Source organism: Ambystoma mexicanum, chromosome 2q, assembly GCF_040938575.1.
Source record: "Ambystoma mexicanum isolate Mex_15411 chromosome 2q, UKY_AmexF1_1, whole genome shotgun sequence".
Lineage (NCBI taxonomy): Eukaryota > Metazoa > Chordata > Amphibia > Caudata > Ambystomatidae > Ambystoma > Ambystoma mexicanum.
The window spans coordinates 620749583-620775946 of record NC_090924.1 but is presented as its reverse complement, the minus strand read 5'-3'; the positions used below and the strand labels follow the sequence as shown (position 1 = coordinate 620775946).

The 26364-nt window shown below is 47.8% G+C and overlaps 1 protein-coding gene across 1 annotated transcript in view; it reads right to left on the bottom strand.

Annotated features, from left to right (window-relative positions):
• RHEB (Ras homolog, mTORC1 binding) overlaps window positions 1–26364 on the bottom strand; it is a 306526-nt gene that overhangs the window by 136177 nt on the left and 143985 nt on the right. The gene's annotated exons all lie outside the window — the stretch shown is intronic.

Genomic DNA, 26364 nt, shown 5'->3' with positions numbered 1-26364 from the left:
AGATTCAGTTTTTAACTTAGCAATACATATTAAAAACATGTACAGGCTAAAGTTGCAGTATGTTTATGTCCTCAAGAGGGAACATTAGATTATCATCTTATTCTTGCATATAATAAAGACTAGACATGGGGTAGCTGAAAAGGATTACATTGTTTTACACCTCATTATGCAAGAGATTATACCATTTAGCACAAATGACAGCAAGACGTTGCAGCAATCCGCAGCTCTATTTTTTTGTTAAGCAGATCAGGCAGCACCCTGGCGGTCAAATCATGTGGGATCTTTGTAAATGCAATCGACACCCTTGCTGGATAACCAGTAAGAATACTGCTTGTATTACCAATACACGCTGCTACCTCAATTCCAGATTCACCTGGTGTACATAAATTGTTATCTAGCAGATGGTCTCAAGTATTTGCTTAACTTAAACAGGCCAATGATCAATGATCAGATTCCTATAGTAGGTTTTTGTGACCCTAGAATGTCTGCATAGACTATCTGAGTGATTTACTCGTTGCTGTGTAGTTATTAAAAGGCCAAACAGAACAAACATTCTTTGTTTTAAATTCAGAGCTTAATCAATAGTAACACAAAAATAAATATGTACGTAGTTTTTTGTTCTCTTTATTTTACTTTCCCCATACAATACAGAATGCAATCCATTTTTTGGCACATTCATATACATGTGCAGCATTTTGCTCAACACGGACATACTGGCCATGGAGCACCCGTACAGCAAAGATAACTAACTGTAACCATCTCTAAAGACCTCTGCATAAAACAGTCCCCTTAACCCGGTCTCGTGTGCCACACCACCAAATAATGTTATCTGAAATGATTTTCTCCTGTATCCCTATACCTAGCCATCTCCCCAGGTAAGCCTCAGGACTGATGGCACCTGTAGCAGATACCACACCTCATGTGGGACACCATAGCGACGACCCCTCTCCCCCTCATGTCTCTCCAATTGATCCACTATATCCATTTCTGGACCTTCCTCAACTAGGAGCAAAAAAGGGGTCTCTCGGGTGTATTCCACACTATTGCTATGGCATGCTTCGCCAGAGGTAACCTCCAGAGAGCACCCAGGAGCGTTCTGTTCCTCCTTCCGTGCTTGCAGGGGAGCAATCCTGAAATGCTTTGTTGGACTGACTTGAACCCCTACTCCCACAACAACTTGTCAATCATTAGCCCCTAGAACGTCTGGGCCCCATCACAGCCCCACCACATGTGCAGATCTGTTCCTACTTCCCTTCTACACCTCCAGCACCCGGGTTCAAGTCCCAGAGCCATTTTAGCCACCACCACCGGTGTAAAATAGCTGTGCATGACACATTTACATTGTAAACGGCCACTCGATTTTATTTTTTCGCTTGTTAGGCGCTTATACAGCAAGTACATACTGTTTCAAAGCGCCCACAGGGCAAAGGGAGGGAACAAGGGAGTGATACATATTGAATACACAACAGAGGGGGAAAAAAATAAAATATGAACCTACTATGCCTTGTGAGTAATTGAGAACGTGCAAGGGCAGCAAGAAAGATGGCATAAGGGGTAGGTGCTGAAGTGTCTGTGCTCGTGAGTGAACAGATGAAGTGCTTGGTGTGGTTAAGTGCGAGCATCCAAGGCAGAGGGAGTGCCAAGGCATGTGCTGAGAGTAGACAGAGGCTGACCGATTGGGTGTGGTAAGTCAGGGACCCAAAGGAGGCACAAGGGCCCAGGACACCAATCGCAGCAACTGAGGTTAGCAGAGGAGAGAAGATGGGAAGGAGGCGGCAAAGAGGAAAGTCTCGAGGAGCTCCCGGAATTTAAGAAGTCCTGCTCAAGTCGCAGAGAGAGGGGGAAGCTGTTCCATAGTAGGGAGCCAGCTGAGGAAAGTGATCGGACCTCCTGCCCTCTGTTTAGCAAAGCGCTTTACGACACAAAGAGTTGGTGCCAGAGGAACGTAAAGGTCTGGACAGAGTATTTAGTGAGATAAAGTAGAGGATTGGGCCCAGACAGACTTGTGGATGATGCAGAGGGATTTGAATTTTATCTGTGCAGCAACCGGGAGCCAGTGAAGACTTTAGGGCAGGAGAGAGGCAGTCCCTGGGCTTAAGGCCAAGGGTAAGTCTTGCTGCCGTATTCTGGATTAGCTGGAGTGGTTGTAGGAAGGTAGATTCAGGAGGAGGCTATTGCAATAGTCAGCCTACAGAAAACCAGGGCTCGTGTAACGAGTGAGAGAAGGGAGAATTCCTTTGGGAAGGAATAGCTGAAAGTGGGACTTCTTGGCAATGTCCTAAGTGCGCGGCGGAATCGGGGGGGGGGGGGCAGCGACGGCAAGGGGGGTGGAAGAGTGCAAGGGGGGGGAGCGCACAGTGGGAGAGCACGCAAGGGGGGGAAGAGCGCACAGGGAGGGGGGAAGAGCGCGCAGGGAGAGGGGGGGAAGAGCACGGGGGGGAAGAGCACGCAGGAAGGGGGGGGAAGAGCACGCAGGAAGGGGGGGGAAGAGCACGCAGGAAGGGGGGGGAAGAGCACGCAGGAAGGGGGGGGGAAGAGCACGCAGGAAGGGGGGAAGAGCACGCAGGAAGGGGGGAAGAGCACGCAGGAAGGGGGGAGAGCACGCAGGAAGGGGGGGGAAGAGCACGCAGGAAGGGGAGGGAGAGCACGCAGGAAGGGGGGGGAGAGCACGCAGGAAGGGGGGGGAGAGCACGCAGGAAGGGGGGGGAAAGAGTAGAGAGGTCAGCCCACTCTGATGGGAAGGGGCCTGTAAATTGTGGCCACAGAGAAAGGTCGAGAGATATGGAGAGCCTGCAGACCAGGCATTCAAAGGAGGAGTAGGCCTATGTAGGAATGACGGAAGGAGGGACCCACTCCAGAAACATCATAGCTACTCCACCTCCGGGATGGTTGGTTCTGGTTTCAGATAGGATCTTGTAGCCAAAACTCGTGAAAGAGCTGGCCATGAACCTTGTCTCGGTGAGAGCGAGGACATCCAAATCCAATTGACCAAGGAGGTTGCAGATGTCAGAGGAGTGTTTGACAGCATATAAGAACCCTTGATCCGCCAACCAGTACGGCAACCCTGTCACAGTAATTCAAAAACGTTGCTATGAGGGCTCATGGCGGGTCCCCCCACTGGGGGTCTTCTCCTTCCAGATACCCTGTGGGCTCTCAATTGCAACCCACTTCAACAGTCCCAGTATGCCCAGCACATCCGTCAGTCGCTAATCGTTTGAGAATCAGTTTTGCACCGTCTTTCCTCACCATTGGGCACCTGAACATCCACACATTACATCTCCTCGAGAGGACTTCTGCATCCTCTACCCCATCTGTCAGAGATCTTGTGGCAGCATCAATAGTGCCAACCCTTGCGCGTACCCTCTGCTCCTCACATGGACCATCTTCAGGTCAGTTCGCACAAACGACAGTTCAACCCACAGAGACATAGGGCCTCAAGCCCTTATAGCCTCAATAAGGCTATTTAGCATGATCAAGACCCCCCTCCTGGTGCGACCTAATCATTGAGAAGTAGTGTGGATCTGGATGGTTTCCTTTTACTGCCAACATATTGGTGCAGCTTTTGCTGATGACCTTTCACCGCTCTGAAGCACCTCCACTGTCCAGTGAGCCTTTGGGAAACCAAACCAGCTCAAATGTGATGAACAATTTTTAACTGTGCCGTCCAAGGTCAGTCGCAAAGGAGATACAGGCAGCCCAAATCGCCTGGAAGGCAGCAGCGCTCAGTTCCCACAGGGAGGAACCCAGTCAGGCTTTGCCACCTCCAATTGTGGGTCCAGTCACAGCTTCTGCGGCCGCGCCCCACTGTAGGAAGGGCTCGATCAATCCCCCACCGTTCAGGGAGACTGAGCCCTGCCAGAGTCAGGCAACAAGATGGTCACCACAGCACAGACAGAGCGTTGCACTCTTCCCCTACAGTTCACAGAGAAAACTCTGCCGGGTCTCAGACTGCAGCTTTGGGACCAGGAAGTCACTATGTGATTGGAGAAAAGGATCTTTCCAGCAATTCGGAGGACAGGCTCCCAACCGCCTCGCTCGGCTGTTCATAAATATGTACATAGTTCTAAAAAGGTTCTAGAACAAATGAAAACTGGAGAGGCTCAGTGGGTCAAATGAGGTCCCAAATGAGACACTATAAAAATACTGTTACATGCAAACATTTTCTTTCGTAGCGTGAAACTGGTTTAGATTATTATGCTGTGCAGCGATTGCAAAGTGGTATTCCCATAGGGAGTTGTGTTTAAGATGGGGACCTATGAAGAAGTCCCCTGCTTGGCTCATGTATTGCACAGTGGGGTATTATGCTGCGACCCACTAAGTGATGCAGGGCTTGGCATAGTATGGGGGAGAATGTCCTGATCCGCATATTTCACACCGACTTGAGGCAACATCACAAAAGGCCAAGCTACCCCCCCCCCCCCCAACAAACCCTCAAAAGTCGCAGCTATTTGTCACCGTGTGGCAGTCAGGGTGACACAAACAATCCCTTGGGTAATATAAAAAAGTAACATAGGCTGAAAAAGAATAAGCCATTAATAGTAATCTGATGGCGGAAAAGGGAAGAATGCTCAAGAACCCTCAAGAGCGTGCCAACATGCACAGACATGCTCACTTATTTGCAGAGGTTTGAAAACATGAACTGGAGCAGGTTTGCTGAGTGCTAGTGACAGACAACTCTGGTGCCCATTCTGTCAAAAAAAATGGTAGACTATGAGAACAGTTTGCTGAGCAACATAAAAGCAGAGAGGTCTTTTGGGCCACAGGTAGATTGAGCCCCACTGGAACCTACCGCCACCCTCAAACTCCCTCTAGTAACTCATCTACGTTCGTGATTGTCACCCTTTTGACTCATCTTCCTTTCGGTCCTCTGACTTCTGCTATCCCTTCGACATTCATTCCCAATGCTATCCCTCGATTCTGCTTTTGCCTCCCCTCAAACAGCTCTTACATCTACTTCAGAATCCATCCTGCACACCCTTTTACTTCCTTGTGCAAATGCCCCTGGCTTACTAGTCTTCTTGATCTCAGTTCCTCTCCAGAAACTCAAACGCGTGTTGATCCCTTTCTGATCTCAAAGTACTGTCTACTGCACTCCGATTTCTTCTTGGGAGTAAATGCAAAACTTCTGACATTCTCTCACTCTCAATACCAGCTTCTCAATAACATTTGTTCTCCTTTTTCACCAAAATCCCACTCTTTCCGTCTGCCTCTGATTGTGCAGATTATTTCACTAATGAAGTCTCTAATTTTCGTGCTTCTTTTCCATCTTCATCTCGTTCCACTGTTTCCCCCATTTTCACTCTTCCTTTTCTCCTCTTACGAGTCGGATACTCATCCCTTACTTGTGCTCATCCTACTTCTTCTCCTTTCAATCCTTTTCCATCCACACCGATTACTGTAGTCTATCCTCTGGTTCTTAGCACTCAATATTTCACTCTTCCTATGTCTTTCCTCATTCTTTTAAACATGCAATATTCATTCCTATCCTAAAAAAACCTAATTGAAACCTGCTCTACCTGCTACTTTTAAGGCCCATTTTGCGGCTTGCTTTCTATACTTCAGGAGCAGATCGCGATCTCCTCTCTCCGCTCTCACCAGTCATCAGGATATCGAAGATAAAGTTCTGTTTGTGTCCAAAATTCTCCAAAAAGATGTAACAAGGGAAAAATAAATGTTCCTCGGCTGCTCTCCTGGAGCCTTCCCGAAATCTGTTGCACAAAATTCCAATATGTAACATAACTAAAACGTAAAAAAAACGAAAGTTTCTCCAACTCAAAGTAAGGTCGAGTCTGCCTAGTCGTAGGAGGAAGTGACTACCTTCCCTTAACCCCTTCAGTGCCAAGGACGAGCTATCTCGTCCTTGACATTACCTCCATAGTGTCAAGGACGAGATAGCTCGTCCTTTTCAGCACTTTGTTTTGAACGATCCCTGCAAAGCAGGGAATCGCTCAAAACTGTAATCCAACCCCCAGGCTATGTCAGTTTCACGTCAGTGTGTGCAATGCATGCCGGCATGAAACAAAGTAAATTCACTGTGGCAGCCATTTTCGGCTGCCGCGGTGGAGAGAAGGTGAGTGCCCTTCTCCCTCTGCCTCGGTCTCCGGCTGTATTTCAGGATCAGGCGCAGGGTGCTCGAACCGGGGGCAGCAATGCCACTAGACACCAGGGATGTCTTTGTAGTATGGGGGAGTGGGGGCTGCTTACTAGGTAAGCAGCCCCCTCTCCCCTGTGGCCCCAAAGCATAGGGCCACATGTATGGAGACCCCTGGGGGCGGATGGGTGACCATCTGGCCTCAGGGGTGGGGGGCAAAAAAATAAATAGATATCATGGCTGGTGTTGGGGGGGTGCCCCCACTCCCCCACCAGGGAATTTTTTTTATGGAAAGGGGTTGCCCCCCCCCCCCCAAAATGGATTTGGGGTCATTCCATGCAGCCCTCCCGGGGGGCAGTTATCTGCTCTTAGGAAGGGGCATGTAACCCCAGGGAGGGCTGAATGAGATTCCCCGTCCTGCATTTGGTGTGTGGGGGGGAAGAGGGTCAACCCCCAGTACATTAGAAAATTACCTGGTGTAGGATGCCCCTCTGCCTCCGCTAAATGACAGCCTGCTATTTTGAATTATTTTCTTTGTTTACCAAACTTGCCTTGGCGCAGAAGGGCACATTGGTGTGCCAATCTGGCCCCGGGGTGCCCAAACCTTACTACCCCACCCACTGGGGGGCATGTCCCACAATTTTAGGGGGCCAGGTTTGCACACCAATGTGCCCCTCTGCGCCAAGGGAAAATGGTGGAACGCATTTTAGGGGGGGCTGTGGGGCACCTTCAAAAAGGTACAGGGAATTTTCTAATGGGATGGGGCGTTGACCAACCCCCCACCCCCAATGGAGTGGGTGCCATGTCATGCAGCCCTTCCTGGGACCAGATATCTGCTCCTAGGAAGGAATGCCTGAGCCCAGAGAGGAGTGCAGGACAGACCCCCCCTTATCTGCCCCCGGGGAGCGCTACATGAGATGCGCCGCCCCACCAATTGGGGTGGAGGTGGAAAGGTGCACCCCCCCTTCACATTAGAAAATTCCCCAGCGGTGTAGGGGGCCTCTCAGCCCCCACTAAAGGGCAGCCTGCCATTTTGAATTATTTTCTTTGTTTACTAAACTTGCCTTGGCGCAGAAGGGCACATTGGTGTGCCAATCTTGGTCCAGGGTCCCCAAAACGTACTGGCCAATGCAATAGGGCCAGTGTGGGTGGTTTGGTATTTTGGTGGGTTGACACACAGATCATTTATGTTTTGTTTTTCCCTTTACAGGTCTTGAGCAGCTCAAGGTTCTCCCTTGTTATGTACGTATGGAATTTTGGTTATTTCAACATTTTATAGTGGGTGGAAGGCACATTGCTATTGGGATGGGTGGGAACTGGGCCTATAGTGTTGGTGTTGTGAAGGGACGTGGGTGCTCTGGGGAGGTATTGGGGTGGCCAGGAACACACTTGCCGGGGTAGCGCACAAAATGACCCCCAGTCCAGCTGAACAGTGCTGATCCACTGGGAGGGCAGTTTGCCACTTAGCCATCTGTACAAGGTTTTTTTGTGCTGTGGGTTGCCATACGCCCATTGGTCCAATTCCAATTTCCTATCATTGTGCAGTCCAGCCTTCCGTGGTGGTAGATGACAGAGAAGTTTCATGTATGTGGTGGAAGGAGCTGAAAAATGTACAGATATCTGCCAGACAGTTTGGATGTGTTATTGGTAGGCAAAGCACTGAATGTAATTCTTTTATGTTACCTTTGCGGTTGCAGCTAATGAAAAGCTTTTGCCGACTTATGCAAGTACTACATATATTACTTGGTAATGTGGGGGTGGAGGGTTACTGTGGCTGAAGTGTCAGCGATATGGGTGGGAAAGGGTAGTGGGGAGGTTCGGGGGCCAGTGATGCCGATGACTTGCCGGTAGTAATGCAGATGGTCATTTCTTTCTGAGCACGCTACGCACACTTGGTACAGAGCTCATTCCTTTTATTGCAACAATCCCCATTTCTGTGGTCCACTTCCAGCAATGGCCCAGTGAGCCCCGCCAGGGTCCCCATCCTTTTGCAGGGGGAAAAGCTGTAACAGGGTAGCTTGAGGGGCAGGACAGTGGGGGGTGGAGGGTTATGTCATTGGCCTTGGGCGTCCATCTCCCAGATGGATATTTTGTCCCCCAAATTCAGCAGTGGGTGCAGGGTGCCCCGGCAGGGTCCCCATCCCTTCCTGGAGGGGAAAGCTGTAGTGCTGGCCAGGCAGAGATGTAGGGTGGTGGTGGTTCATGTGTGCAACCTTGGCCGCCTCTCTGTCTTGGTAGTCGAGTGCCCCCAAGTTCACCAGTGGTCCTGGAGCTGCGCCCCAAGTTCTCACAAAGTGTCCAAAGTTGCATCCATTTGTGATGAATGGCACACATTTTGTCAGGGTACCTATATTCAGAGAGCGTACAAAGCACACTAGATATCCTCTGTCAGACTAGTCACCCAGCCAAAGCATAACAGTGTAGAATGTGCAAGCCAATTTATCACCATGCAGTGCAGTCCGTGAGCCACAGGAGCAGACAACCTTCACTGATTGCAATTGCGCCAGCACAACTGTTATTGGCACAAGGTGAAATACTGTCTTCACCCCTTTCCCCTGAAAAGCAAGTGCCAATTACGTAGTGACCTACTGTAATCTCACATGAGAGGTGCATGTCGGAATGGGTGAAGTGTGTTTCTGGGATTGTTACAAGAGCCATGTGTTAAAGCAATCATTGTGCTATTTGGTAAACTGTAGGTCTGGCCATATTCATGGGGGTTTACTTGTTCCCCTTTCCTAGTGACGATGAGGGTTGTGTAGATAATTAGCAACTCTTTCATCCAAAGGGCTGCATGATTTTTCCGAGGGCCAACCACATCTGGGTCTCAAAAAGGGATGCCCTCCCGGTGGATTGTTTGGGGTTGTGGCGGGGGGGGGGGGGGGGGGTTGTTTTGAAGCACTTTCACCAGCTCAGAGGAGCCATCAGCGATGTCCAGGCAAAAGGAGATGCACCCTGCCCCACCCCGACCTTACAGTGGTGCCCCTGGGAGGAAATGATTTAGCGTCTGTGGGAGGGGAATGCATACAGGAGCTGCTCATGGAGGAACAGGAATGGATTGCACAGAGGTTTACAAACACTGATGCTTTGATCCCAGATTTCCAGGAGGTTTTTTGTGCTGGGGGATGCCATATGCCCACTGGTCTTATTTCCATTTCCAATCCGCGTGCAGTCCAGACTTCCATGGTGGTAGATGACTGAGAAGTGTCATGCATCTGGTGGAAGGAACGGAAAAATGTACAGATAGTTGCCAGACAGTTTGGATGTGTTATTGGTAGGCAAAGCACTGAATGTAATTCTTTTATGTTTCCTTTGCAGTTGCAGCTTCTGAAAAGCTTTCGCTTATTTATTTAACTACAACATAGATTACTTGGTAATGTGGGGGTGGAGGGTTACTGTGGTGGAAGGAACTGTGGCTGAAGTGCCAGTGGTAGTGGGGAGGTTCGGGGGCCAGTGATGGGTGTGCCTTGCATTGAGGAAGGTGGCTGCTTTGCAGAAGGAAAAGTTTGGCCGACATAAGTAGCAGCACATTTTCAATTTTTTTTCCCAGTAGTTATGCAGATGGTCATTTTTTCTGAGCATGCTATGCACACTTGGTACCGAGCGCATTCCCTTTTACTGCAACGGTCAACATTTCTGTGGTCCAATTTTAGCAGTGGTCCCAGTGAGCCCCGCCAGGGTCCCCATTGTTTTCCAGGGGGAAAAGCTGTAACGCAGGGTAGCTAGAGGGGGAGGGGCAGGACGTTGGGAGAGGGGGGGGGTAATGTCATTGGCCTTGGGCGTCCGTCTCCCAGGTGGATATTTTGTCCCCAAATTCAACAGTGGGTGCAGGGTGCCCCGCCAGGGTCCCCATCCCTTCCTGGAGTGGAAAGCTGTAGTGCTGACCAGGCAGCGATGTAGGGTGGTGGTGGTGGATGTGTGTGACCTTTGCCACTCCTCTGCCTTGGAAGTCAAGTGCCCCCAAGTTCACCAGCGGTCCTGGAGCTGTGGCCGAAGCACTCCCAATCAAAGTGTCTAAAGGTGCATCCATTTGTGGTAAATGTGGCACATTCGGTCAGGGTACCTATATTCAGAGAGCGTACAAAGCACACTTGCTGTGGACTTCATATCCTCTGGCAGACTATTTACCCTGCCAAAGTTTAGTGGTGTAGCATGTGCAAGTCACCTTACCAGTTGGTGGCCCACAGGAGTAGAAACCTTCACTGCTTACAATTGTGCCAGCACAACTGTGCGATTGGCACAAGGTGACATGCTATCTTCTTCACCTCTTTCCCCTGAAAATAATGTGGCAATTATGTATCGACCTACTGTTATCTCAAATGAGAGGCGAGTGTCCGAATGGGTGAAGTGTGTATCTGGGATTGTTACAAGAGCCAGGTGTTGAAGCAATCGTTGTGCTATTTGGTAAACTGTATGTGTAGCCATAATCATGGGGGTTTTCCCGTTTCCATTTCCTAGTGAGGATGAGGGTTGTGTGGATTTTCGGCCACTCTTCTATCCAAAGGGCTGCACGATTTTTCCGAGGGCCACCCACATCTGGGTCTGGAAGGGATGGTCTTGCGGTGCATTGGTTTGGGGTCAGGGGGGGGGAAATGCACCTTCACCAGCTCAGAGGAGCCATCATTGATGCCCAGGCAAAAGGAGAGGCTCCCCAACCCCCCCCCCCACCTTCTAGTGCTGCACCTGGGAGGAAATGATTTTGCATCTGTGGGATGGAAGGGGGTACGGGAGCAGCTCATGGCGGACCTTGAATGGATTGCACAGAGGTTTCCAAACACTGTGGTGGCCTGGTCCCAGATGATTCCCAGTAGGGATTGGAGAACTCAAGGGAATGCAAAGGCCATCAACCGCTCGGTGAGGAAACTGAATGGCGAGTTCATTAGATTGACAAAGGGCAACAGAATACAGACCATTCACTGTATCTTTATCAAAGGTGATGTGATGTTTCACAGAGATGGGGTGCACCTTTCAAAACAGGCATGGAGCTCTTTATTGGAGACATAATGGATTTTGCCCAGACGCTTGGGGGTGCCCAGTAACTTATGGATGTACTTGATTATGTGAAATGTAACTAAAAATTGTAGTAAGTATGCTGGCAGTGAGACTCCCACTCCCTAGCAATTGTTTGCGTTCATGGCATGTCAATGCATTTAATATGTCTCTGCTGCTTATTTCTATGCTACCCATCACCACTTGTATCAGCCTAAATCAATTTTCTATCAATTAGCTTGGCCTTGCATTAATTTCGTCCTCATGACCTTTCTCCTTACAACAGACACCCCTATGTGAATGAGCAGGTGTTTTTGTCAAAAGTGTGCCAGCAGTTGCCTGGAAGGGCCTGCCGTGTACTTTTCTTGTCTTGAGTGCCTCTGGCTTTTCAACTCACCCAATCACTAATACGTTGCATGGCTGCTTCACACCTCAATTTCCCCATCCACCAGCATCCCATGGAGGAGGGCATGGTGCAAGGCATGTTGGCTGTTTCTGAATAGGTAGTGTGGCTGCAATCCTCGTCCCCACACTTGTATTTGTGTAAAGGTTACCGGAAGAGGACATCGTCCTTAGCTTTTTTTGTTGCCTTTCTTTTAGGTGCAGGTGTGTTGTAGCTGTCTACCCACTTGTAGGAAAGCAGTCAACTGGTCCTTAGCATTTCACGTGAGTGTTTGCAAAGTAGTACTCCGTTTATTGTAGCATGCAGGGAGTACGTCATATTGCAGAGGGCTGCTACAGTTTGTGAGCAAAGCCTGGACCTTTTGGTGTACTTGTGTGGAGTAGGTTTGTGGCACTGAATACCAGGTACTCTGCTATGTTCCATACTTTGAGAAGCACACATACTTATTGTTTCAGTCTTCATCTGTCTGGTGCGGAGGCTTTAGCTGCAGTGATGGAGTCTGGCTCAGAGCAAGGCACAGAGGTGGACATGCAATCTGAAACAGATAGTGCTTCTGAGGGTCAGGAGGGAAGTGAGTTTGCCATTGATGAGTCCCTCCTCCAGCTCATCATCGTCATCATCTCATGACGAAGAGGAGGAAAGAGTGCATCCACCTTTTCGCACACTTCCCACACGCAGGGGACGTGCAGGACGGCCACGCAATGTGGCAGTTCCTGACATGGCTGAAGAGTTGCAGTGGGTGCCTCCAGCAATGGTTCAGCCTGTTGTGCCCCCTTTCACTGGTACATAAGGGTGCACAGTGAATACAGATGGGTTTCAGCCTATTGATTATTTCAACCTTTTTGTTGATGATGGTTCATTGCAGATATGGTTCAGAAAACCAATTTGTACGCTGCACAGTTCTTGAGGTCAAGGGGTCCACTCTGAAACCCCAGTCCAGAGCACAAGCATGGGTTCCCACAATCGATGTTGAAATGAGAACATTTTGGGGTCTCATTCTGCTCATGGGACTTTCCCACCAGCCGTCTGTCTGGATGTACTGGTCTACTGTAGCTCCACTTTATTGCCCATTTTTTGCAGCTACATTTAGCAGAAATCGATTTCAAGCACTGCGCCGTATGTTGCACTTCAATGACAACTCGGCAGCATTACCCAGAACTGACCCAAACTTTGATAGACTTCAAACTCCAGCCATTTCTGGACCATTTCACTCACCGATTTGCAGAGGTGTATGTTACTAGCCAGAACATATCCATCGATGAATCATTGGTGTTGTATAAAGGTCGGCTACTGTTCAGGCAATACATTCCAAGCAAGAGAGCATGATATGGGATCAAAATGTACATGTTGTGTGAAAGTACCACTGGCTATGTCTGCAGCATGAGAGTCTACACTGGTAAAGACTCTACCCTAAACCCTCCGGGCTGCCCAGCCCATTTAGGGACAAGTGAGAAGATAGTTTGGGATCTTCTCGCACCATGGCTCCACAAGGGTCACCATTTGTATGTGGACAATTTCTACACAGGCATTCCACTGTTCAAGGAATTGTTCAATGTGGGCACACTGGCATGCGGTACAATCCGCAGTAACCGCAAAGGCTTCCCCAGACATCTTGTGTGTAAGAAGTTGGCCAAGGGAGATTGTATGGCATTGCGGCGAGATGAACTGTTGGCAGTGAAATTCTGTGACAAAAGGGATGTGTACATGCTAAGTACTATTCATGACGAAAGTACTTCAGCAGTCAATGGGCGCGGGCAGACTCTGCAAGTGTGGAAGCCCAACTGCATTCTGGAGTAAAACAAGTACATGGGTGGAGTAGACAAAAACGACCAAGTGCTTGAGTCATACCGTGCTGAACGCAAGTCGCGTTTCTGGTACAAAAGGTTAGCCACACACATTGTGCATATAGCAACGTACAATGCTTATGTGGTGTACCGTGCAGCTACTCCACAAACACCCTCTCCTTTTTGAACTTTGAATTAGCAATTGTTCAATCTCTGGCTATGGTTCATGTACAAATTCCCTCCTTTCCAGAGGTAGAAGATGTGGCCAGATTGCAAGAGAGCCACTTTGCTGATTATGTTCCTTCCTCTGCCACGAAGACGCAACCTTACCGAAAATGTAAGGGGTGTACAAAATAAGAAAAGAGGAAGGATACTCGGGTGTATTGTCCCCAATGCCCTTCCCAGCCTGCCCTCTGCCTTCAACCTTGTTTCCTTTTGTATCATACAATGGAAAAATATTGGGAGATCGACTGATTTCCAAAAATGCCCATCATTCCTTGAAAGGGACCCTTAGCCGCTGCATTCGTGCATGGCATAAAGGAATGGCACTCTTGCTCCCTGCACTGAAGGTGTACCTTCAATGAAAATGCAACAGGATTTCAACTCACTTCACTTGATTTAACGTGCCTTCACGAGCATTGCTAGTCCTGCTTCCCCGACATGAGGCCTGCCTTGGAAAGGCACACCACAGCCGTAGATTTCCCTTGAGGCCTGCCTACGAAATAAACAGTCTAAATCCCTCAGCTCAAGGCGTGACTTGCAAAGGAAAGCGAATCAGACTCCTTCCATTGGATGCGTGCCTGTGAAATAGTAATCATGACGGATCCCTTTACTCTAGTCGTGCCATGCACAAGAAAGGAACTCCATTGCTGGTCATTCCCCTTTGGTGTGATTTGGCAAGCAATGCTGTCCTACTCCCTCCACTTGAGGCCTGCCTGGGAAAGAGACATCACCCTGGTACCTTTCACTTCAGGTCTGCCTCAAAAGGAAAAGGCAGTCTAGCTCCCACGGCGCGAGGTGTGCCTTGCAAAGTAACGCAAAGCATGTTCCTTCCAAAGCAGGCGCATCTTGGAAAGGAATGCACTCTAGCTCCTTCCACTTGAGGTATCCTTTGGAGAAGATGGGGCACCACTCTGGTTCACTCCTCTTTGGCGTGCTTTGGCAAGCAAAGCTAGTCCTGCTCCCTCCACTTGAGGCCTGCCTGGGAAAGAGACATCACCCCGGTACCTTTCACTTCGGGTCTTCCTCATAAGGAAAAGGCAGTCTAGCTCCCTTCGTGCGAGGTGTGCCTTGCAAAGTAATGCAATTTAGGCTCCTTCCACTTCAGGCGCACCTTTGAAAGGAATGCCACTCCACCCCCTCTACTTGAGGCGGGCCATGGAGAAGGATAGAGCACTCTGGGTCAATCCCCTTTGGGGTGTCTTGGCAAGGCACGCTAGTGCAGCTTGCTCCTGTTCGGGATTGCCGTGGGGGGGGGGGGGGGGGGGGGTGGGGGGGGGTGGGAAGTCTGGGAAGCCCCATCCGCTTCCGGTGTACATTGTAAAGGAACCCGAATCCGGCTCCTTCCCCCTAAGGTTCGGCATATAAAGAAACACCAGCACCGCTCCCTCTACTCAAGGGGTGTGTTGGGGACGACCGGAACACCATTCAGGTTCCCTCCACTCAAGGGGTGTCTTTTCAAAATAATACATGCCACTTTGGCTCTCTCTTTTGAGGTCCAAGTGTCATGACAGTGGTACTTGGACACCAACTGTATGGCGGCGGTGTCTTGCGTACCTCGTAACATCCTGCCTTGTTTATTGTTTTACTGCAAGTAATGTTATGTGTGGTGTAAGTAACATGTATTCTATAGGAATTAATTGGATATGATTGGTGCGTGAATGAGGTAAAGATACAAAGAACATGCAGATGTCATTCCGGTGAATGCACTTTCCCAGCACTACAGAAATGATCGCCATGTTGCAGGGTGTATGTTTTGTGTGGGTACGGTTGAACATAGGAATGTTTGCCCAGAGTTGCTATGGGCATAATCGAAGTTGGTGTGGAAGATAGCGCCTGCAGGGCAGGGTAGCCAAGTGAGCCAGTATGCACTTGCTATCAGTGTCCACATACAGGCACAAGGTTTGAATGCAGACACAGTTGCTATACAATTGCTGCCAAATGATGGTTAAGATATTGCTAGAGACACTGTTGCATTGTGAGCACATGTCCATGTGTTATAAGTGTGTAGATATGGTCATGTATGGATACGCTTGCTCTGGTGCAAGTAATTTGGTAGAAGTGCGACTCCTTAAATGGATGCCAACTGACTGCAGACACAAAAGGGATACGAATGGCATTTATCCAGTGGGTGCCTGGTCGTGGTGTCACTGCTCACAAGGACGATCCTTCTTGTGTTACACAAAGAGGTTTCTCCTTGTGCTAAATCCCACCTTGCCTGTCCAACTGCATTGTGACTGGTATGTATGAAGTGTGAGGAAAGGTGCATGAGAAATGGCTTACTGACAGAACTTTACTGATTGCTGAGCGCACTGAAGAGAAGTTACTATACGAATGATGTACCCATTGTCACTCAGGTACGACACCTGCGCATAAGAGGTCTGCCTCTCATTGGCACACATGTGGGAATGCAGGCCGGTAGGCCATGTGTTGTTGGCGGTGTGTTTCGGTGGGTGGCCAGAGCGAAATGTCTGAGAATTGTCTTTATTTCCAGCCAATTTCACATTTCCCTCTGCCCACTCACTGAAACATGTCGCCAACAACAGATGTCATAACTTCCCGCGTTCCCACAGGTGTCCCGACGAAAACGGTACCTCACATGTGTGAGTGCACCTACCAGGGCGCAAAAGGAAAAGGGTAACCCACTGGTAACCTCAAGCCTTTCGGCAGAGCACATTTTGTTCATGTGGGCAACCTACAGATTTGGGCATAGGGTGTCGAAGCCAGCAAGGAAAACCGGAAACCCCAGGCATTTCCCAAAAGAGGACACCCGTGGGAATGTACAGAGGTCTGACTTGCGCAAATCGGCCCACAATCTTTTACCCAGAACCCCCAGAAAAGTCAACATTTGGGGGTAAAAAACACAATTTTCAGACATTTCACTCTGTTCACCCACTGAAACACGCCACCAATAACAGATGTCATCCTTCCCGCATTCACACAGGTGTCCCGACGAAAACGGTACCTCACATGTGTGGGTGTACCTACCAGGGTGCAAAAGCAAAAATGCTACACCGCATGTAACCCCCCAAAGGGTTTGGGGAGACAACCTACAGATTTGGGCCAAGGGTGTCCAAGCCACCAAGGAAAACGGGGAAACTCATGCATTTCCGAAAAGACGACATCCGTGGGAATCCGCAGAGGTCTGACTTGCACAAGTCGGCCCAGAATTTATTACCCAGAAACCCTGAAATGTGGCGAGAAAAACCCCAATTTCTGCACATTTCACTCGGCTCACCCACCACCAAGACATGCCGCCAACACCACATGGCCTACCGTCCCGCGTTCCCACAGGCGTCAGGATGAAAACTGTACCTCACGTGTCTGTGCACCTACCTGGGTGCCAAGGGGAAAGCCTAAAAGACCCCTAACCCCAAGTCTGATCCGACAGCTGAATTTCACACTTTTTCCAGATGGGCACACCATACAGATATGGGCCTAGGGTGTCCAAGCCACCAAGGAAAACGGGGAACCCCATGCATTTCTGAAAAGAGGACACCCATGGGAATACACAGGTCTCTCACAAAACGGTTGATAACCACATCAAAATATTTTTTCGTTTCCACTCAACCGGTTCTTGAAAGCCAGGAACTTGGGGAATTCAGCACAGCAAACAATTTGTTCCTAGCTCGTACAAGGAAAAAACCACAGGCTTCTTTGCACATCCTTTTATTGGCATTTTTTGAAAAAAACCAAAAGGTTTGCCCTTTTTGCTTATTTTCACTCAGCCCCCCCCCGCCCCCCTTTACAGCAACCTAGGATTCCTGGGTAGCGTTACAACCGTCTACATGTGGGGAAAAAAGGCCACATTTGGCCGAGATATCGCATGTAACAAGGGAGGGATGAGGGGAAATACCCATGGCACTTAAAGGGTTAAACCTCGCCTGATAATTCCAAAGGGGAAAAAACTCTTTCCCTGGTCTTTCCTCAGATTGATAAGCAAGTAATTACATAAATCACTTTTTCCTATCTCTGCAAATTAAATAATTAATAATGTATTTCTCAAATAGCACTACACATCCGTAGGTCTCCGAGCACTCAAATAACAGAAGACAGTATTATCCCACAGAGTGGTACTCATTTTATCGACCTCGGAAGGATAAAAGGCCGAGTTGACCCTGCCGTGATTCGAACCTGCCACAGCAGGCTGCAGACAGATATCAGGGGCGAGCGCTTCGCTCGCTGTGCTATCTGACCGGCCATGACTGTTTCTTGTAGCAAAAGGTATTATTCCTCCGCCGCCTTGTCCTTTCAACGGTACCCAATATCAAGATAGGATTTGTTCATATATTAAACACTACCATTTTCCCCAATCACTGGTACAAGAAAGAAAGGTGCTCCTACCCTATAATTCAGTTCTGGGTCTCTCACTCCCCTTATTTATGTTTCTGGGGGTCTTGGTATACTCTCCTGTCCAATACCACCACTTTTGTTCACCATAATAAGAAGGGGTTCTCCAGGCTCCCTCCTTGGGGTTTACTTCACCTCTAGAAGTCAGCCTCCATTCCAGTTTGCCCAAGAGCTTTCCACAACTAGAGCGTTGCAGAGTGCTCATGTCCACTCGACTCCCCATGGGGCCGCCTTGTCCCAGTTAAAATATCCTTGTTCTTTGTCATTCTTTCTCATCGCAGTACTACCCACAGAGATCAGTTATCCGACATACCTGGGTTCATGCATTATGTATCCAGCAAAGATAGGTGGAGTCATGGAAACTGTCATGTTAGTTTCACTCTTGCTTTTAAAGCATGCGTTATTTCCTTGTATCCCAAGTCTGCCTCGACTTAAGGGAGATCGATGCAGAGACCGAAACTACATCTCCCAGCTATCCCTGGTTTCTTACCACAAGCACTGTTGGAGGAGAGTTTTTCCTCGTTCCCATTCAATCTGATCCCGCCTTCTTGGGGGATCAGTCTCTATGATTTTGAATGGCTATGTCACAACTCTGCCGGAAGCGAAGCGACCGGGTGCAGCCCGAAGTCAGGCCAAAGTCTGGCCCGTCTGTGCACATCATATGTCTTATCTGCACTTGTCTCGTAGTAAATGACTTGCTCTAGCACCGATGGGTACTGTGTTCCCAGTGGGTTGGCAGTAAATCTGCTATGCGGCATCTTGCACCCCCGTATCCCTGTTTGCATGCCTTATTAATGCATGCACTCTGGTGTCACACAGATTAGAGATTTTTTCCCTATTGGAAGATCACTGCCCTGACCTAGTATTTGTCACAGATACCACAGGACTGGACGTCATACAAATGCTGCCTCCCGGTTATGCCTTATTACAGGTTGTCTGTGGAGCCAAGCATCGACGTGGGGGGGTGGTGGTGGTGGTGGTGGTGGTGGAGGGGCTTTGCAGTGATTTATAACTCATAATACGAGTATGTTGCTGCCAAACACATTGGAATCTGAAAGGGAACATCTAGTGGCAAGACATTTTTGCAGTCGACTTTTTCACTATAAACCGTGGTGAATGCTGCTTGGGTATGTCGCCTTTTGTTAGGCCATCGCCCGCCTGCGGCGAATCTCACCACATTCACTCGAACCTTTCTTAATGGTGTCTAAATTACCAATGAAGTACAAAAATTTGATTAGGAGATTTTAATGTATGGACTGAAATAGGATCAACTCAAACACATGGGGCTCTTCTTCGAGCCATGAAACAATTGCAACTGAAACTGGGCCCCACTCATTTTAAAGGCCATACTCTGGACCTTCTATTCTCCCTCCCTTCCCTAATTGAGGCGTTTGAGTCTTCCGCTTACATGGTCAGATCATCATGTTGTGCTGTTTTTAATTAAAACAGTAGGTGTCTCCAAACAGCCCATTGATCTTAGCAGTCCTTCTTGGGGACATAATTGAGCACAAGTTGTTCCTGCTATGGTTTTCACCAAAGTTATTCAGCAGCAGGCTGATGAAACATCGGGCCCTTTACTGCCTGAAATAGTTATGCCAGTTAGTACTGGAGACAATAGTGAACCGATTGGTCCCATTAAAACTGATGACCAAGACGCCCTCCCACTGCACCCCCTGGTATAAACCTGTGCTTCGGACACTTCGACTGGAGACACAACAGGCAGTGCAACAATGGAGGAAACTATGAGGCTCATTCTTATGAAGCATGTAGGCAGAAACATGCAGTCTACCACAAGGCTTTGAAAACAGCCAAGTCTAAATACTGAGGAGTCAATTCAAGCAGCAGTGAACGCTCCAAAAAAACTATTTGAGACTATGCATAAATTGACTAAACTTAATGCAACACGCGGCTGGCCATATCACAACTTTTATGTGATAATCTTTCTACTTTCTTCATTAGCAAAATAGAAGAGATTAGGAGTGAATTGCAGTGAAGAGGAACCTTAATGATGGAAATGGAGTAAGTATGGAAAGTGGCACCCTAACGTTGGCGTTAGAAGAAAAGGTAGAGACATGCTTTTTTGATTTCACCTCAACGAATAGGGAGGAAGTGCTTAAGAAAGTAGCAAGGCTCAAATCGGCGTCACCCCTTGATCCCATACCGCTGTGATTGTTTAAATCTACGCCTATGGATTTTTTGATGCATTGGCCATAGCAGTTAATTCATCTCTGAGGTGGGGCTTAGTCCCCTCCATACTTGAAGCTTTGGTCATCCAATTATTGAAAAAGCAGACACTGGACACCACAATTTTGGCTAATTATCGCCCTATCTCGCTTCTGCCCTTTCTGTTGACAGTTTTAGAAGCAGTGGTGACCCCCCAATTGGGAACGTTTTTAGAAAGCCAAAATTAAGTTAGATAGTTGTCAAATGGGCTTTCGCCCTTTGTTGGGAACCAAATCAGTTCTGGTATCGGTGCTTGATGACCTCACTATGATTAGAGATGAGGGCAGTACGACGGGCCTCATTTTCTTGGACCGATCGATACTATTGATCATGTGATACTGATGGGGAGGTTAGAGGAAGCAGGGTTCTCTGGGTTAGTGTTGGACTGGTTTCATGCCTTTTGACTTCACACTCCCAAATAGTTTCTCTTCACCCGTACCGCTCGTCTCCAGTCACGGTTGCCCGTGGAGTCCCACAGGGATCCGCCACATCTCCCTTGCTTTTTAATTTATATATTCGCCCCCTGATGATTCTTATTCATTTGTTTGGCTATAGGGCCTTTTCACACGCAGATGAGACATTCTGTTTAGATTACACCCGAAGCAGGCTGATGTAAATGAGAGGCTACAAAACTGCATGGAAGCAGTCCAAGTCTGGACGGAGTCAAATTTGCTCAAATTGAACGGCAAGAGGACTGAGATCCTGCTCTCAGGCCTGCCAGGGGATGGACTGATGACTTCTGCCCGGTATCGTTGGGCCCTTTACCTAAGCCTGCAAAAATAGTTTTTAATTTCGGGATTAAGCTATTCGAATCCCAGTCTATGGAGGCCAAGGTAAATTCAGTATATGGAGCAGGCTTTGTTAAGCTTACACAACTAAGGCACTTCCTTTCATAGATAGGTTCCATGCTCAAATAGCATCAGTATGTGTAAATGGGAGTCTGGATTATTGTAATGCCACCTATCTGGCAAAGCCAGCTTTTCTTATCAAACGCCTGAAAGTGCTACAATGCAGTGGTGTGCCTGGTTACACATATTCCAGCCGGAGCAGGAGTAACCAGGTCTGAAACGCTGTGTATCATGCACCATGTTTTAAGCAGCAAGGGGTGTTTAGCCATCCAGGAGAAACTGAATAGATACATCCCGGCACACGCCTTGAGATCCTCGAATGCAGCATTGCTGCACATACCCAAATCAACAGTTGGGTGGCCGCGCCTTTTCAGTGGCAGCGCCCACGCTTTGGAACCTTTGGATTTTTTATTTTTTAAACAATGCCTCAAAACGTTTCTCTTTAGGTGATCTTTCCTTCTGCTCAGTTTTCTGAGCGTTTTTGTTATCCGTCTCGTCCGTCGGCTGTTTTCAAGCACCATGCCGCCTTTGGTGAAAGAGCGCTATACAAATAGCCGATTCATTGAAACTCAGGAAAACACCTTGACTTGGGTTATGGTAGGTGTGTCTTCTCTCAAAATAAAGGGGCGAGATTGCCACCTTTTGTTTCATTTTCTTTCTCTTGTATTCAAATTTGTCCATGGTCACGCTCTCCTCTTAGCTAGCTCTGTTTTTTTTAAATCACCAACCGAGCACTACGTTCCCAGTACACTTACTGTTTAGTTGTACCCAAACCTTGTGCATCTGTTTTCGTTCATTCTCACCTTGCTCTATTCCACTGGAATTCTTCCCACTTTCAATCCGTTCTTTCCATACCTACCGTCTCTTCAGTACTCATTTAGTCCCGTCTTTTATCCTTTCCCTCTGCCTTGTGATCATTTGCTTTCCATACCCTCATTGATTGATTGTACCATTTTGGTTCCCTTGTAATGGCGCTTTTGCAGAATCAACAGTATGATAAAAAATTAAATTAAAAATTAACCAATCCAGTTCACAGAAATTAGAAGCCTCTCACCGAAATACTGTTGAATGAAGGTAATCCCTGGGAAATGGAGGAACAGTACCCTTTAAAAGGGGATTGAACAAACCAAGCATTGCGGGAGTCTGGAGAGAGTGGACGTGCAAAGACTGAGCAAGTTGGGAGCAGAAGGAGCTGGAGAAGTAGGTTAGTGTGGAAAAGGCTGCAGAGGGAAGGCGGTGCGCATCCAGAGGAAGTTGGTGAGAAAACTGAAGCATGTTCTAGCACCACTTCAAAGACAACTAATGAAACCGTAGAACCAGAGCGAGATGAACCAAAAACATCCAAAGGTAAAGACAGAAAAGCAGAAGCAGCCTCGGAAAGCTCAGCCAAATGAGAAACAACTCTACATCTAACCCTCCAACTCCAATTCCCTCCCACCTCCCCCCCCCCCCCGATACCTCATGTACCAACAGGCAAGGAGGTGATGGGACACTACTTTGTGTACCAGTGTGGTAGGAAGATGAGAAAAGAAAAGCAGAAGGTTAACCCCAGAAACAAAATGCTTGCGAAGTGGTGAGGACTGAAGAGATGGGGTTGGTACACCAGCACCTGGTCACCCTATGCGAGTAGTAGGTGAACCAGTCTAGCCAGCCTAAAAACAACAAATACCCTGCTGGAAGCTTTGCTGCCTGAGCTTGGTGAATTCAGAACTCCAACCAATCGCTGCCAAGGTGTGGACATTAACAAGCCGAGAACCATGGAAAAGAAGCCTGGAACCAAGACAACCAAGGAGATAAGAAAAGATACTGAAAATCAAGCAAAGAAAATGTGCACTGGGCACTGAAACACCACAAATGAGCGATTACAACTTCCTATGATGTGAGGGAGCCTGAATTGCAAATATTTTGATCCCAGAGAAGTAGAAGCTGTTCTGGCTGCTTTAGGTTGATGCCATTTTATGTTGATTTAAGAACATGGATCTTTGTGAACCCCGCATTCTTCTTGTATAGGCGTTTTGTGAAAGTGTTCATTAAGTTCTTTTCTTTAGTACCACTTTGCCCACCTGAAAAACAGCTTTTTGGGTGTCAATCGAGTTATATTTTGCAAATGGAACCGTGTAGATTTTTTTTTGTGCATTGGACTGTGGGTCGCAAAAAAAAAAAAAAAAACAGAACGCGAAACTTTAAAAATTACCTCCCATGAAAACCTTGAGTTCTCAACATAAGCTTGAGCATTTAAGCAAAAAAGAAAGTGATTGGTGGATCATATCAGGTAGCAACAGCCTGCCGCAAGTCAATAGGCCAGAGTGCAGCAACGTGCATGAATCGATGGGCTCTGTGTGCAAAAATCACTAGACATTTCTGCATGCAGGTGGTGCACTAAAAAATAAAAATTTTAAAAGTAAATGTAAATAGAAAAAAAAAAATCAGATGACCGCTCGTCAATGTGAATTACTATTCCTGGCACATGCTCTACTACTACTGTTTAGTACTGCCCCTAGCAGACACAACCTTCTTATTGGTTGCGCTACCTTGTGCCTTTGAGGAGAGACTGCATCTCCTTGTATGTAGATGAATAAACACTGCTTAGGCACTGTTCCATCAGTATAGGCTTGTGGTCTACCTGCATTTGACAAACCTTTAGAGCTAGGCTCAAGGGTATGCATTCTTGAATAATGTTCTGCGCTAGGTTCTGCGAATAGGGATTCATTGGTGGTCATTTAGGGTGGAGGGACCGAATGTCTGCCTCTTGTGTAAATGCTGTATGTTACATCTACTTTCCAATAAAGCCACCTCTGAATCAAATTGTATAAAATGGCAGATCAGTTCCACCTGCGCCCCCCCCCATCCCGCACACGTCCCCCACACAACCTCTTGAATGTGCAGCACTCTGGGGCTGTGCAGATACTGCATTCAGCGGTCGCAAGTGCTATATCCTCACCTCTGCACTATATACTTCAAACCCTGGATAGATTGACTCCAATAAATTTTACCCCACTCCAACAGCTGGCAGTGTCCTGGAACCCAAACTCGATTCTCATGCAAGAAATCACTAATTCACTGACAGTCAAACATACAATTCTTCCCACAAATCAACAGTATTAGTGATCGCTGCCAAAGCAATTGTTAAATAGAACAGTATGTAAAGACTATGGTCTGCCAAATTACAGACAACCTAAAGCAGGTTGAGGTGGCAATAAATAAAATATAGAATAGCTGTTAGGCGTTAAATGATGCAATTTTCTTGCAACAGTCCCTTCAGGGTACAAAAATGTGCAGTCGCCGCTAGCTAGATTGTAACTTGAAATGGGTACCCCTGGCCAAATGTAATCAAGCACTTGGTACCCGATACACACACAGGCAATTCGTGTTAGCCTCAGACTTCCTCACTGTCTGCAAGGAATGTGTGGTCAAGGGTACTGTGATGAATAACAGGTATTTGCCCCTTCTCCCCAATGGGGAAGCGTTCCCAATGTAAGGCTAGGGAGGTGAGCAGTCTCTGCAAAATCCTCCCTGAGGGGCCAGAGCGGAGGGGGTCAAGACAAGTGGGACCTCACTCACTGGGAGAGACTCCCCCAAAGGGGACAAGGACTGCCGTTCCTGCGAGGAGCACTCTAGACCACATATATGGGACTGCTTGCTATGAAGAGTGTGACATTTTCTGAGACAGAATCGTACGCAGGGCAAGCCCCCAGCCCCCAGACCCCCAGTCATCATCATCATCATCAGGCCCTGGGCGTGCAGCAGACAAGCCGCGGAGCTCACGACTTCAAGGAAGTGAAAAATACCAGTACAGGATGCCAGAGGCCCAGTGCCTAGAACAATGGAGAAACCACTTTGGGGGAAGAGCGGAACCCTGTACCAGATAGTGGAGTGACCACGACTATCATGGTGGGCAGGTCACACTCGCACCAACGTCAAGACCATCACTGCTGGGAGCACAACCATCTCCCCATCGCCAGAAACAGTATACGGCTGTAACCAGAAGGGAAGCCGACAAAAGGAACCAGTGAATGAGGAATTGGAAGCCAGATACCAAAGAGGAATACCCTAGCAAGTCCCAAGCCCTGCAAGGTTCCCCTGCATACACAGTGTAATGGGAGGCAGCCAGGGCACAATTATATGTATTGATAAACTCATCAGTCATAACAACGAGCTAGTAAATAGAAGACTGTCAAAAGGGAATTGTAAAAACCCAACAAAGCAAGTAACTAATAGCCTAGTTGGGGAAATGGAGGAAGACTGGTATTATGCTCGTCCAAGTGCTAAGGTGAAATATTACCAATAACACCCCCTAACTGGGGATGTGAAATACATAAAACAGGGGCCCAACAATCCAGTATGGGAAACAAAGACTGGAATCAAATACCAGGGGAGCAAGGTAAATTACCCTAGGGCTTAAGATTTGAATATTGGAAAAAGCACAATAAAATAGTGTAACTAGAGATGCACGATAAGACTGACAAGTGAAGAAAAAGGGAGATATTCTGAAAGAAAATCCAGGAGAAGAACAAGTACTTAACCCTGGTAACGTTCTTTCGAATGGATGTTCCTTCCACGTATACCTCATTTTAGTTATCTCCAATATCTAGCTTTCGGTAGAGGGCGCTGTGCGTTGATGCAGTCGACTCGATGTCCCTGAAGGGCCTCTGTCTCAAGGATGATGTCATCGAAGGTGTATATGGGATACATTACTCACCGTAATCTTATTTCTGATTCTTGTATCTGCTTAGATTCACATGCTATGCATAGGCCAACATCTAGTGGAAGCTGCAGAGTATTACAGTTGTTTTCGAAACTCGAAAAGGGACGTCAACAGGGCGTGCCAGTAATACTAACCCTAGTATGGCTTCCATAGTCCTTCACGCGTCGGTGTCCCTCAGATTGTTTTATTTCCAACATGAGGTGCGTGAGTACAGGTGTTTCCAAGCAGATCAATATCAAAGAAGCTCATATAACATGCATGCACCTTCCCTCAGGAGAGGAAGGGTGAGCACATGTGAATCTAAGCAGATACAAGCATCAGCAATACGGTTACGGTGAGTAATGTATCCCTTCTGAGGCTTGTGGAATCTTCTTAGATCACATGCTATGCATAGATTAGTGAGCAGTGTTAGGAGAAGGTGGTGGGTTGTGAGAAGGATCACTAGCAAATAGATCTTTTAGAACTGCTTGTCCCACATGTTTATCTGCTTTGGAATGAGTGTCAATGCAGTAGTGCCGAGTGAAAGTGTGTACAGAGCTCCATGTAGCTGCTTTGCAAATGCTGTTGAAGCAGACATTTGCAATAAATGCTAGAGTAGCTCCTGTGGTCCTTGTGGAGTGAGCTCTGTGTGAAAGGCAGCGTCTTGTTTGATAATGAATAGCATAGTTGTATGTCAGGCGTTTAAGACTGGATTTATGTATAGGCTCGAATGGGGGTCCCATGAGCTTTGCGAGTACTACATAGAGATCCCAGCC